This window comes from Bubalus bubalis, chromosome 4, assembly GCF_019923935.1.
Source record: "Bubalus bubalis isolate 160015118507 breed Murrah chromosome 4, NDDB_SH_1, whole genome shotgun sequence".
In the NCBI taxonomy this organism is placed as follows: domain Eukaryota; kingdom Metazoa; phylum Chordata; class Mammalia; order Artiodactyla; family Bovidae; genus Bubalus; species Bubalus bubalis.
In genome coordinates this window covers 51,037,291-51,049,338 of record NC_059160.1, presented here as the reverse complement: position 1 = coordinate 51,049,338, position 12,048 = coordinate 51,037,291, and the positions used below count along the sequence as shown (strand labels likewise).

General features: G+C 44.3%; 1 long non-coding RNA gene across 2 annotated transcripts in view; it reads left to right on the top strand.

Moving 5' to 3' along the window:
* The window catches only part of LOC123333234, a 32,111-nt gene extending 29,533 nt beyond the window's left edge, over positions 1 to 2,578 (top strand). Inside the window, exons 4-5 of one of the 2 annotated variants that reach the window (XR_006550451.2) lie at positions 1,229 to 1,318; positions 1,659 to 2,578. This is a non-coding gene — a long non-coding RNA (uncharacterized LOC123333234). The remainder of the gene's footprint in view (positions 1 to 1,228; positions 1,319 to 1,658) is intronic. The other variant, XR_006550450.2, reaches the window with a different exon arrangement.
* The last annotated feature ends 9,470 nt before the right edge of the window (positions 2,579 to 12,048 follow it).

The window sequence follows — 12,048 nt, the reverse complement described above, 5'->3', positions numbered from 1 at the left end:
TCTCCTGTAGTCCAAGGGACTCTCAAGAGTCTTCTCCAACACCACGGTTCAAAAGCATCAATTCTTTTGCACTCAGCTTTCTTCACAGTCCAACTCACATCCATACATGACCACTGGAAAAACCATAGCCTTGACTAGATGGACCTTTGTTGGCAAAGTAATGTCTCTGCTTTTATAATATGCTGTCTAGTTTGGTCATAACTTTCCTTCCAAGGAGTAAGTGTCTTTTAATTTCATGGCTGCAATCACCATCTGCAGTGATTTTGGAGCCCCCCAAAATAAAGTCTGACACTGTTTCCCCATCTATTTCCCATGAAGTGATGGGACCAGATGCCATGATCTTCGTTTTCTGAATATTGAGCTTTAAGCCAACTTTTTCACTCTCTTCTTTCACTGTCATCAAGAGGCTTTTAGTTCCTCTTCACTTTCTGCCATAAGGGTGGTGTCATCTGCATATCTGAGGTTATTGATATTTCTCCCGGCACTCTTGATTCCAGCTTGTGCTGAGCTGCAATCGCTGATAACTGTGACATCCTTGTTTACTGACATGGCAGGAAATATTTTCTCAATGGGGAAGCTCGAGGTTTCCCCCATAATCTCCATCAGCACCCTGATTCTTTGTACAGTCACCTCTTCCTTTTTAAATATTTTTATTTATTTATTTGGCTGTGCCAGGTCTTAGTTGGGGCACATGGGATCTTTAGTTGCAGCATGTGAAATCTTAGTTGCAGCATATGGGATCTAGTTCCAGGGATTAAACCTAGACCAGGGATTGAACCGAGGCTCCCTGCTTTGGGAGTGCAGAGTCTTAGCCACCTGACCACCAGAGAAGTCCCCAGTCCCCTCTTCCTTAATGTGAAATAAAGTGTTAAATAAACACATTCTCAAGTCCCCCAGTCCCCAGTTTGTCTACCAAGCATAATGTAAGCCATTCTGTAGCAAGAACTTCCTCCCTTTCTTTGCTAATTTACAAGTTGCCAACTGTTGGTTCTTAGTTAGAAACTGAAGGACACTGAGCTTGTCAGAGGCCTGGGCACAGACAAACTCAGATGCCTGGGTTCATGCCGACACACACGCACTTGTGTGCATGCGCACACAATCCCATACACCCTGTGGCACTGTATTGTTGTCCAGTCCCCTTACATCAGTGGATAGGAATGTCTGCAAACCCTCCAGGGACTGCACAGGCCTGTGGGTAAGACCCTTCCTCCTCCTAAATGCTTGGCAGGCTTTTGCAAAACTGACTTAACAAGGGCCTCATCCAAGACAGTGGGACAATGGGGATCTCAACATTCTTTCTGGCGGCCTCTTTTGCATGGTAAGTGACCTTGGATTGTAAGTGCCCTGTTACTGAGCGAAGAGTTTATGTGCTAAGAAGACAGGAAACTATGTGGGTGCGGAGTGATGGATGGGGTGTTTGTGGGTGAGGAGTACAGAGGGGTTGCTGTGAGGGCATGAGTGCTGAGCTTGAGGCTGTTTGCAGGGATACTGGGACGTGTCTGAATAAACCAGTGGAGACGGAAATCCCAAGTTTTTGTTGTTGATAAATTTGCCTCAGAAACAAGGAAATGATAATATTAATCATCACAGCTCTCATTTTTGCTAGCTTGGGTTTTGAGGGGGCAAAATTAATATCTCTTCTTTCCCTTTGGGTTCAGAGCCAAGGCAAAGGCATGAGGTGGATGGGGCTGAACCGTCACCTTTATGACTGGAGCACTTTTGAGTGACTGCCCACATGGGCCTGTTGACTCCCCAAACCCAGACTGGACTTCGGAGGAAACAACCTGTGAGCACACTGGAGTCTGCAAACAGCACACTCTGTTAGGGCGAAGAGGACGCAGAAGAGAGACCAACTAATCTTTGCTAGTCTTTGACACACCCACACCACCCATTTAAGGAACAGACAGAGGGCTCTCGTTTGCCCACCAACTAACTCATGGTCTCCCCAGGGAATAATGAGAGGTGGAACAATAGGCCAGGTGTGGTCAGGGGAACCCCTCTCACCACCGTGAACACACAGAGTGGGGAAAACATGTCTCCTCTGAATGCTCCCCCATTTTTGTCATTGTCAACCTGAGGCAGGGGGCTGTTGGGCCCCCCAGGGTAAAACAGTTGGAAATTTATTCTCTACTGATCAAAACTCCAAGACAAGAACAGCAGGACAATTAAGGGATGAGGCTGGACCCTGCACAGACTCACAAAGTCAAGAGACATCTTCAACCACACAGGTGAAGAAAAGGCTCCTTGGAGGCCAAAGAGGAGTCACGTCAAGAGATGTTCTACTCAGATGCCTTTTTGATAGGATCCGTCTTGGCTAAGAGATGTGTGTGCACACATGGGAGGATCCTGAGATATATTAAATATGGCCTGTGAACCAGGCAAATCAGAATGATTGGCCAAAGGAGACTCAGAAGAAATATCCCATAAAAGTAATTCAAACTGCCATGAGGGCTCAACCTAGCAACTCAGGGACTCTCCTTCTGAGCCTGCCCGTGTGTCTCTCCAGATGTACTGTATGTACTCTTTTACTTTTACTCCTAAGTATTTACTCCTAATAAATACTTAACTTGCTTCACTACTTTCTGTCTTTGTGGAAATTCTTTTCTGCAAGGGCCAGGCTGCTTGTCACTGACCACTGGTCTAGTAGCTAGGATCTGGTGCTCTCACTGCTGCGACCCAGCCCAGTCTCTGGTTGGGAACCCAGGCCCTGCTCCAAGCTGCTGCAGGCTGAGACTACTCGACATCATATCCATAGTCAGGGTAGGGTGCTGCTGTCTCCTCACGGGAGCTGAATCCTTTCAACTCCCGCTTCAAGGGGCTGCTCTTCCCATATGGTCTCTGCTCCTCTGGTGTTCTGTTTAGGTTGCTGGGGGCAGGGTCAACTTGACTCTCAGAAATTTCTGAGTTGAAGCAACTCATGTGAATTAAATCAGTAAAAAATATTCCCTTTCTTACTTCTTGTCCCAAATTCCATCTAGTACAGCTTCAAATACAGCTCCAAAGAGGTTCTTGTCCAGTGGAGAAGCGAGACTGATGAAGGAATCTGTCAGGATGGAGCCCTGACACAGAGCCTCTGAGGTGGGAGAGAGAGTTGGTACTGTGAGGGGCTTATTGAAGGGGCACTGACTGCTTCTGGAAAGGAGCTGCTGTCTTGGATTTGGTGGGTGTGAACTCCATGCAAGGCAGAAATGTGGCTATGCATGACAGCAAAGCCCCTCTTTCTTTCTCTCCTTTTCCTTCTCCCCTCTTTTTTCTCCTTCCCTACCCCTAAACCTCTCTCTTCCTTACCCTTCCTGAATTAATAACCCCACTAGGACATTCTGAGACAAACAGCCAAGTCAGAAATCACTTCGCCTCTCTGACAGCCCAGCCCATCCCTACAAACTCATATCTCATGGGCAGCTACTCCTGTGTGTCACCAGGGCCACCAAGAGACTTCCTATCTATTCCACTACCAGAGACATTAGTTGCTAGCATTTTTGGCAAAGGAGCTTGACAATCGCCTTGGGAAGGAAAACGGTGTGGGGGGCGAGTGGAAAGAATGTGACTTTTGGAGCCAGGCAGACCCTGGGCTCTCCTCCAGCTCTACCACTTAATACCTGGGTAACCCTGGGCGAATCACTTAACCTCCTTGACTTTTGGTTTCCTCATTTGTAAAATAAACAGTGCAAAGAGGATAATAGTCATCTTACAGAACTATTTGGAAAAGGTAGGCAAGTTGATGCGTGGAAGCATGCCTGCAAGACACATGGTAGATAGATTTTGACATTTGGGGAAGATTGCATTGTAGGCTAATTGCAGAGTTTTATGGGTCTCTTCCTCTTGAATACCCTGAAATAACACAAATCAGGCAGCATTTGCTCTACAGAAGGAAGTTCTTAAATAGTCTTCATTAGGATTTCTAATAAGTTAACCTTTCTTTTTGCTCCAAGTCAGTACCTGTTTCCTTCTTGGTGGTAGCTTCTCACTAAGGTCATTTTGTAAAACACTCTCTCACAGGATCTTTTCAGTAATTCACTTACTACACTGGCCCTGGTCTGTAATGCATTTCTGTTGTATTGAGGTTGCCTTTTTGTGGCCCTGAGATTTATAATGTGTACAGAAATACAGAGAACTCAGGAACCTGGCCAGTCCATGTACCTGGCCGGCCTATGTGACCTTTGTTATGGACCTGCTGTGTAGATGGCTCAAAGTCCCTTTGTCCTTCCATTTTTGAGTTGGATAGAGCTCAAGCTGGGCCAGTCTATCCATAAATCCTTCTTTGAGGCCAAGTGTGTGAGAGAACATCTCAGTATTTCCTGTAGATGTTTCCCTTAGGGTATCATTCAAGGTTATGGGGTGTAAGCCACAGATTTGGACAGAAAATGCATGTATTGAGGAGATATTGAGTAGCTTCCAAAATTGGTGGAAAACCAGAGAACCAAGTTTAGGAAATAAGTGTATTCCAGGGAAGTTATTGAAGCAAGAACACTGGAGTGGTTTGCCTTTCCCTTCTCCAGGACGAGGAGGGGGCTAAAGAGGATGAGGTGGTTGGATGGCATCACCGACTCAATGGACAGGAGTTTGAGCAAACTTCAAGAGACAGTGAAGGACAGGGAAACCTGGCGTGCTGCAGTCCATGGGGTTGGAGAGAATCGGACATTATTTAGCGACTGGACAACAACAACAGGGGGCTAGGCCACAACTGAAGCCTCTTGTTAGCACCCTGCCACTATGTCAGCACTGCTGCTACTCCTGGACCCTGAGGGTTCTGGCACTGATCCTCAATGTAGCTAGATAAAAATCCTCAGCTATCTCCATGTCATTGGGTTGCTTGCTCAGTATTCACAGGCCTGAGTTGGAACAACCCAGTGACTGATCCCAGGTTCTGTGCCTGGTTCCAGAGAGGGCGGAGGGGCTTCTTTGGCTTTCCTTGTGGGATCGCATAGTAGCGGGGTTTCTCCAAAAGTAGGAAGGTGGTTTAAAGATGAATGTCTGGTATGCTTGAAAACTAGACAGCTTTGACTTACTGTCACAGCTTTTGGTTCAAAAGACAAAGAACCTAAGTGAAATGCTCTGCCCATCCTTAAAACTTGAGTGTAACTGAAAAAGCACTGACTTAGATTCAACTTCTCTGATCCTCTCAGTTTCTTCTTTTATGGAATGGGAATTAAAATAACTATCCTGCATACCTATCTCAAGGTTGTTGTGAGAATCAACAACATAGCAGACTATTAAATACTATATCAAAGGAGCATCTATCTGACTATTTTCCCCTCTTAGCTGGTAAACCACTTACAAACAACCTCTACAGTATGGGCTATTTGTTGTCTGGAGTGTGGTGATATGCCCAGGGGCATAAGAGATCTCATTCTACAATTAAAGTGTCCAAAGCTCAAAAACAGGAAATATGGAGCAAGTTCCCTGAGGTTATACACTGATAAGGGGCAGAGACAGGATTTACACCCAGATCTGTCTGACTGTGGGCTTCCCAGGTTGCTCAGTGGTAAAGAATCCACCTGCCAATGCAGGAGACATGGGTTCAATCCCTGGGTCGGGAAGATCCCTTGGAGAAGGAAATGGTAACCCACTCCTGTATTCTTGCCTGGTGAGCTACAGTCCACGGGGTCGCAAAGAAACGGACACGACTGCACACACATGCATGCATGCCTGCCTGCCTGTCTGTCTTTAAGTTCTACCTTCTTTCTAAGAGGCCTGGTTTTAATTTCCAAAACTGGATGAATTAACTAAAAGCTCAGGAAGGAGATTCTCATCTAAGAAAGAAGTGGGAGGAACCATAGATGGAGGGGAAATGGAAGCCCAGTCCTTGAGTTCTTGGAATGATGCTTATTCCATAAGAGCACATGGAGATATCAAAACTGGAAAGCCCTGATGAAAATCACAATCAATCTACCCAAGAAGCCCATGAACTATTGCACTGAATGGCTTTCATTTTGTAGATGAGGAAACAAGCCGAAAGAAGTTAGATAATTTGCCCAGAGATACTCAGCTTAGTTGGAAACAGAACTCAATATTGGTTTGTTTAAACAAGAAGTTGATTTCGTAAAAGATATTGACTGGCCCTAAAGAAGCAGGCATGGGACAACATTCTACATTCAGCAGCTTTTCCTGCTAATGTCACAGTTGGGTTGCTCATGCCAGAACTTCTCCTATTGTTGCCTCTGGGAGCTGGATGTATCTGGCACTATTCTTTAAGCAGATTCTCCCTGGTGCCAATTTCCTTGCAACATACAATTAACAGAGGCTTCTGATAGTCTGAGCCCAGGTTAATGCCTGCAACTTAGCTGCAAGGGAGTTCAAAAAAGTAAGTTATAGAGACAAATTTCTTTTTCCCAGCAAGATGAGTTATCTCCCAGACATAGGAAGTGTTACAAGATGCTGGGGGTGCAGAGGCACTGCTCATTCTTAGCTAAACTCCTAGTTCCTAGGACAGGGCTCAGCACATAGTAGGTGTTGTGGACTGAAAGTTTCTGTCCTCAACAGAAACAATGCCTTCGGTTGAAGCCTTAATTCCCAAATGTGCTGGCATTTTGAAAGGACCCAGGGAGGTAAATAGGTTTAGATGAAATCATAATGGGATCAGTGTTTGTCTAAAATGAAGAGATTTTTGGACTCCAAAATCACTGCAGATGGTGACTGCAGCAATGAAATTAAAAGACGCTTGCTCCTTGGAAGAAAAGCTATGACCAACCTAGACAGAATATTAAGAAGCAGAGACATTACTTTGCCAACAAAGGTCCATCTAGTCAAAGCTATGGTTTTTCCAGTAGTCATGTATAGATGTGAGAGCTGGACTATAAAGAAAGCTGAGCGCCAAAGAATTGATGCTTTTGAATTGTGGTGTTGAAGAAGACTCTTGAGAGTCCCTTGGACAGCAAGGAGATCCAACTAGTCCATCCTAAAGGAAATCAGTCCTGAATATTCATTGGAAGGACTGATGCTGAAGCTGAAACTCCAATACTTTGGCCACCTGATGCGAAGAACTGGCTCGTTGGAAAAGACCCTGATGCTGGGAAAGATTGAAGGTGGGAGGAGAAGGGGACAACAGAGGATGAGATGGTTGGATGGCATCACTGACTCGATGGACATGAGTTTGAGTAAGCTCTGGGAGTTGGTGATGGACAGGGAAGCCTGGCATGCTGCAGTCCATGGGGATGCAAAGAGTTGGACACAGCTGAGTGACTGAACTGAAGAGGAAGGGATCCAGGGCTCTTGCTCTTTCCCTAACATGTAAGGATATAGCAAGACATCAACCATTTGCAGACCAAGAAGGGGGCTCTCACCAGGAGCTGAATCAACTGGCACCTTGATCTTGGACTTTCAAACTTCCATGACTATGAGAAAGAAAAGTCTGTTGTTTTAGCCACTCAGTCTATTTTGGCCATCTGATACAAAGAGCTGACTCATTGGAAAAGATCCTGGGAAAGATTGAAGGCAAAAGGAGAAGGGGTAGCAGATGATGAGATGGTTAGATAGCATCACCAACCCAATGGACATGAATTTGAGCAAACTCTGAGAGATAATGAAGGACGAAGCCTGGTGTACTACAGTCCACAGGCTTGCAAAGAGTTGGACACAACTTATTGACTGAACAACAACAAGCTATTTTGTAATAGCAGCCTGAGCAGACTAAGAAAATAGGTGTGTCATAAGTATTTAATAACTGATTGACCAAATAGTTCTGTCTGTGACTTTAAAGTCCATGCCCTCAGCCCTTACACTCTCTCTATAGATGGTCCTTGACAAGATTTAGTGGAAAATATGCAATTGCACATTGGTGAAATTATATAACTTTTCTGTCCTGTATAAACCATCTTTCTGTATGCATACTATTCACTCATTCAACAAAATGTGCAGTTGTGGTTTATGACTATGAATTCTGAGAAGGAAGGACCATAACCATCTTATTCACCATGGTATCACCCATTTTTCATAGAGTGCTGTGGAATAAGGAATTGTAACATAGATGAGTAGATTGATGAATGAATGACTAAGAGGCAGAGCTGTCCAGACATGGAAAGAATGGCTCTGGTAGGTAGGGAGAGATGGTGTTAAGGATGGCTTCCAGGGTTTTTGGCTTGAACACATGGTTGGATGGTTCCTGCTACTTCCTGAGATAAGGAGCATGGGAGGATGAACACGCTCTGGAAGGAAGATCAGGAGTTTCGTTTGGGGCTTGCTGAGCTTGTGCATCTGTGAGACATGAAAGTGGGGATGTTGAGTGGGCTGCTGGATATATGGGTCTGGAACTTAGAAGCAATGTCTGGAATGAAGATATAAATTTGGGAGTTGTCAGCATGTAGCTAGTAACTGAAGTTACAAGCATAGACATGAAAACATATGATAGGACAATATATAAAACTATATATGACTCTATAAATATTTAAGTAGAAGGTTATATACATGTGCAACTGTGCAGACAATGGAATGAAGTTATTGGTAGTATTCAGGAATGAAGAAGATGTAATATCAGCCTGAGAAGTTAATTACTAATCAATGTTCAGTGGATGCCAAATGGCAGAAACCATACATTGGAGGTCGGTATAGTTTAATTTCAAGTTGGTCTGTCTGTAAGGACAATATAAACAGATCAGTGGTGTGCCCATATCTCCTGGCCCCTCCTGCAAAGTTACTGGAATGTTAGATATTTTGGGTAGATGTTAGCCATGGCATAGGCACTTCCTTTGTGTCAAGCCTAAGAACATTCTGGAGAAGGAGCACAAAATCAAGGCATGGAAAAGTCAGGCTGAGAAGGTCTGGGGGCTTGCAGAAGAACTCTGCAGGGACTGAGTCTTAGGAACAGGAGGCTGTGACAGAAGAGAACACCCCATACACCTCTTCTCTGTTCTGTGAAAGGTATTTTCAAGGACAAGGCAATCAAGAGATTAACATCGGCCTTTCCCAGGCTCCCAGCCTGGGAATGGGCAGAGGGCACCTGGGTTATAAGTTCTTACACTCTATAGTTCAGCAATTACAGGCCATCCATCCATCACTGAGATTAAGAGGAAGAGGTTTGGATTCAGCATTCAACAACCCCCACCCACCCAATTAACGTGCTGGGTAACCTCTGGCAAGTTCCTTATTCTCTCTGAACCTTCTTGAACCTCAGTTTCCTTTCCCTGCTAAAAGGACAATGACAGTACCGTTGGCCTTTGAGCAACTAAGGGGTTAGAGGTGCAATAGAAAATCCGGGTGTAACTTTAGAGTAAGCCCTTCATATGGCATCCACAACTCAACCAACTGTGGATCATGTAGTACTGAAATATTTATCTAGTGGGGGAAAAAAATCCACTTATAAGTGGACCTGCACAATTCAAATCCCTGTTGTTCTCTGGTCAACTGGATAAGACACAAGGTGTTTGGACATAGTGGATATCTAAACAAATTTTCATTGATGACAAATTTGAAACTCCACTCTGCCACCCTGTTAGAGGGGTAGCCATTGGTGGGTTAAATAGAGAGGTGATGAAATTTGATTTACCATTAAGAAAAGATAATCTTAATGCCATATGAGGAATAAGAGTGGATACCGGGGGACTAGGTAAGTGGCTCTTGTACTAGTGCCAGCATGGAGTGATGGTGGTTTGGGTCAGGGTAGTAGTGAAGCAGGGTGATAGGTTTCCAGATTGCTATAAAGATTTGTATTTAGTAGAAGCTTTATAAATGATATACTTAAGGGTTATTACTTTAATTCTTAACACTAGTCAATTACAAAAACATATTTGGAGCTATGACAAAGCATGTACCTTTTAGTTATTTATTGTTTATATGTGTGTGTGTTTAGTTACTCAGTCATGCCCAACTCTTTGCAACCCCATGGACTGTAGCTCACCAGGCTCCTCTGTCCATGAGATTTTCCAGGTAAGAATACTGGAGTGGGTTGCTATTTCTTCCTCCAGGAGATCTTCCTGACCCAGGGATCGAACCCATGTCTTCTGTGTCTCCTTCATTGGAAGGCAGGTTCTTTACCGTTATGTAGTTAATATTCACTCCTATGTGGTATTTACTATGTACCTGGTGTTGCACTAAGCACTTCATATACATTAGTTTATTTATTAGTCCTAACACTTCTATGGGCTTCCCTGGTGGCTCAGATGGTAAAGAATCTGCCTGTACTGTGGGACACCTGGCTTTGATCCCTGGGTTAGGAAGATCCTCTGAAGGAGGACATGGCAACCCACTCCAGTATTCTTGCCTGGAGAGTCCCCATAGACAGAGGAGCCTGGCGGGCTACAGTCCATGGAGTCACAAAGAGTTGGACACACCTGAGCGACTAAGCACAGCACAACACTTCTATTATTCCCATTTTACAGAAGAGGGAACTGAGGCTCAGAAATGTTACACAGCTTTAGTAAGTCGTAAAGCCAACTGGATTAACACTCCCACCCCATGTAGTCTGGACTAGTATTAGATTTGGAATAAAAGAAAGAAGATGATTCTTAGAATTAGTTTGGGACAACTCTTGCTTTTATGTCTCTGGCAGTAACTGACTTGAAATATCTTGCCTGGGGATTGAATACAGCTCCTTCACAGAATTCAACTGTCTCCCTGCTACACTCCAGGGCCATTTAGGACACATCCTTTTTGATGATGGTTATATGAACACTTGAACTAGTGGGCATTTGGGTTGAAAGTCTCTTGGAAAACTTCTTGTAGTTCTCTAGGGTATATGCTTTCACCGCCAATCAAAAAAAAAAAAAAATGAAAAAAATTAAAAGACTTAAAAAAATTGCCTGACTGTTCAACTGCCAAGAGCCCAATTAGTCAGTGCAGACCTTACAATAATACCAAATCAGGGAGGAAGTCTGATAAGAAAACACCACCTAAGAAGATTTTTAATTGGCAGCGAAAAAGAGCTTGAGAACAATAGCTCGACATTGCCAATTCCCTTCACATTACTCACTAAATCAATGTCTTTTCCCATATGGAATACTCTACCCTCCTCTTGACCCACCCGTTTATATAATTACCTTTTGGCACTTGGCTGAAAAGTTAGCTCCTGCAAAATACCTTTCCCACTTAGCCTCAGTTTGTTAGGATTTGATGGATTGAATCATTAATTCTTCACTCACTCAGGGCAGGCCTTTTGAGTACTAGATACTCAGCTGGTCACTGAGAACCCCGTGCACCATTCCTGGCCTCTCATTTCAGCACCTTCTGTGATGATGGAAACAGCCTGTGTTTGTGTTCTCCAACATGGTAGCCACTAGCTATGTGGCGCTACTGAGTGCTTGAGAAGTGCTGAGTGCAACTAAAGAAACGAATTCTAAAATGCTATTTCAATTGGATTAGTTTCAATGTAAACAGCCTCATGCGACAGCACAAGTCTAAACTGAATGATGGATCATGAAGAAAGGGTTGTAGCCAAGTCTTTGGGGGCTGTGATGGACATCTGTAAGAGGTGGAGGGAGACAGCCAAGGTGGGGCTGATCAGCTCTCTGGACCAGAGTCAGGGTTGTTCAGGGGGACAATGTTGTACAGCTTTTGGGTCAGTTGTCTGGGTTCAAGTTCAGGTGTTTTTCACTGTTATCTCCATGAGTTGTTGTTATTTAGTCACTAAGTCATGTTCGACTCTTTTCGACTCCATGTATGTAGCCTGCCAGGCTCCTCTGTCCATGGGCTTCTCCAGGCAAGAATACTAGAATAGGTTGCCATCCCCTCCTCCAGGGGATCTTCCTGACCCAGGGATCGAACCCGAGTCTCCTGCATTGTAGATGGATTCTTTACCACTGAGCCACCAGGGAAGCCCAACTCCATGATTACAGGCAAGTTACTAAAATTTTGTTTAACAGATGAGGAATCTGAGGCTGAACTAGGGCAGAGGTAGGTGGGAGCTGGAGAACAGGCAGATTCAAGGTCTGGCCAGTCTCTCGAGCAGTCCTCTCCTTAGCAAGCATGACAAGGCTCATGCACCATCACTTTGCAGGACCATTCTCATTGGAAATCACATTCCAGTTATGTTTCTTGCCTGTGTCATTTCCTGTTACTCACTTGCTCACTCCAAAATAAAATCATTTTTTTTCCATCCGATTACAAAACATTTTTGTT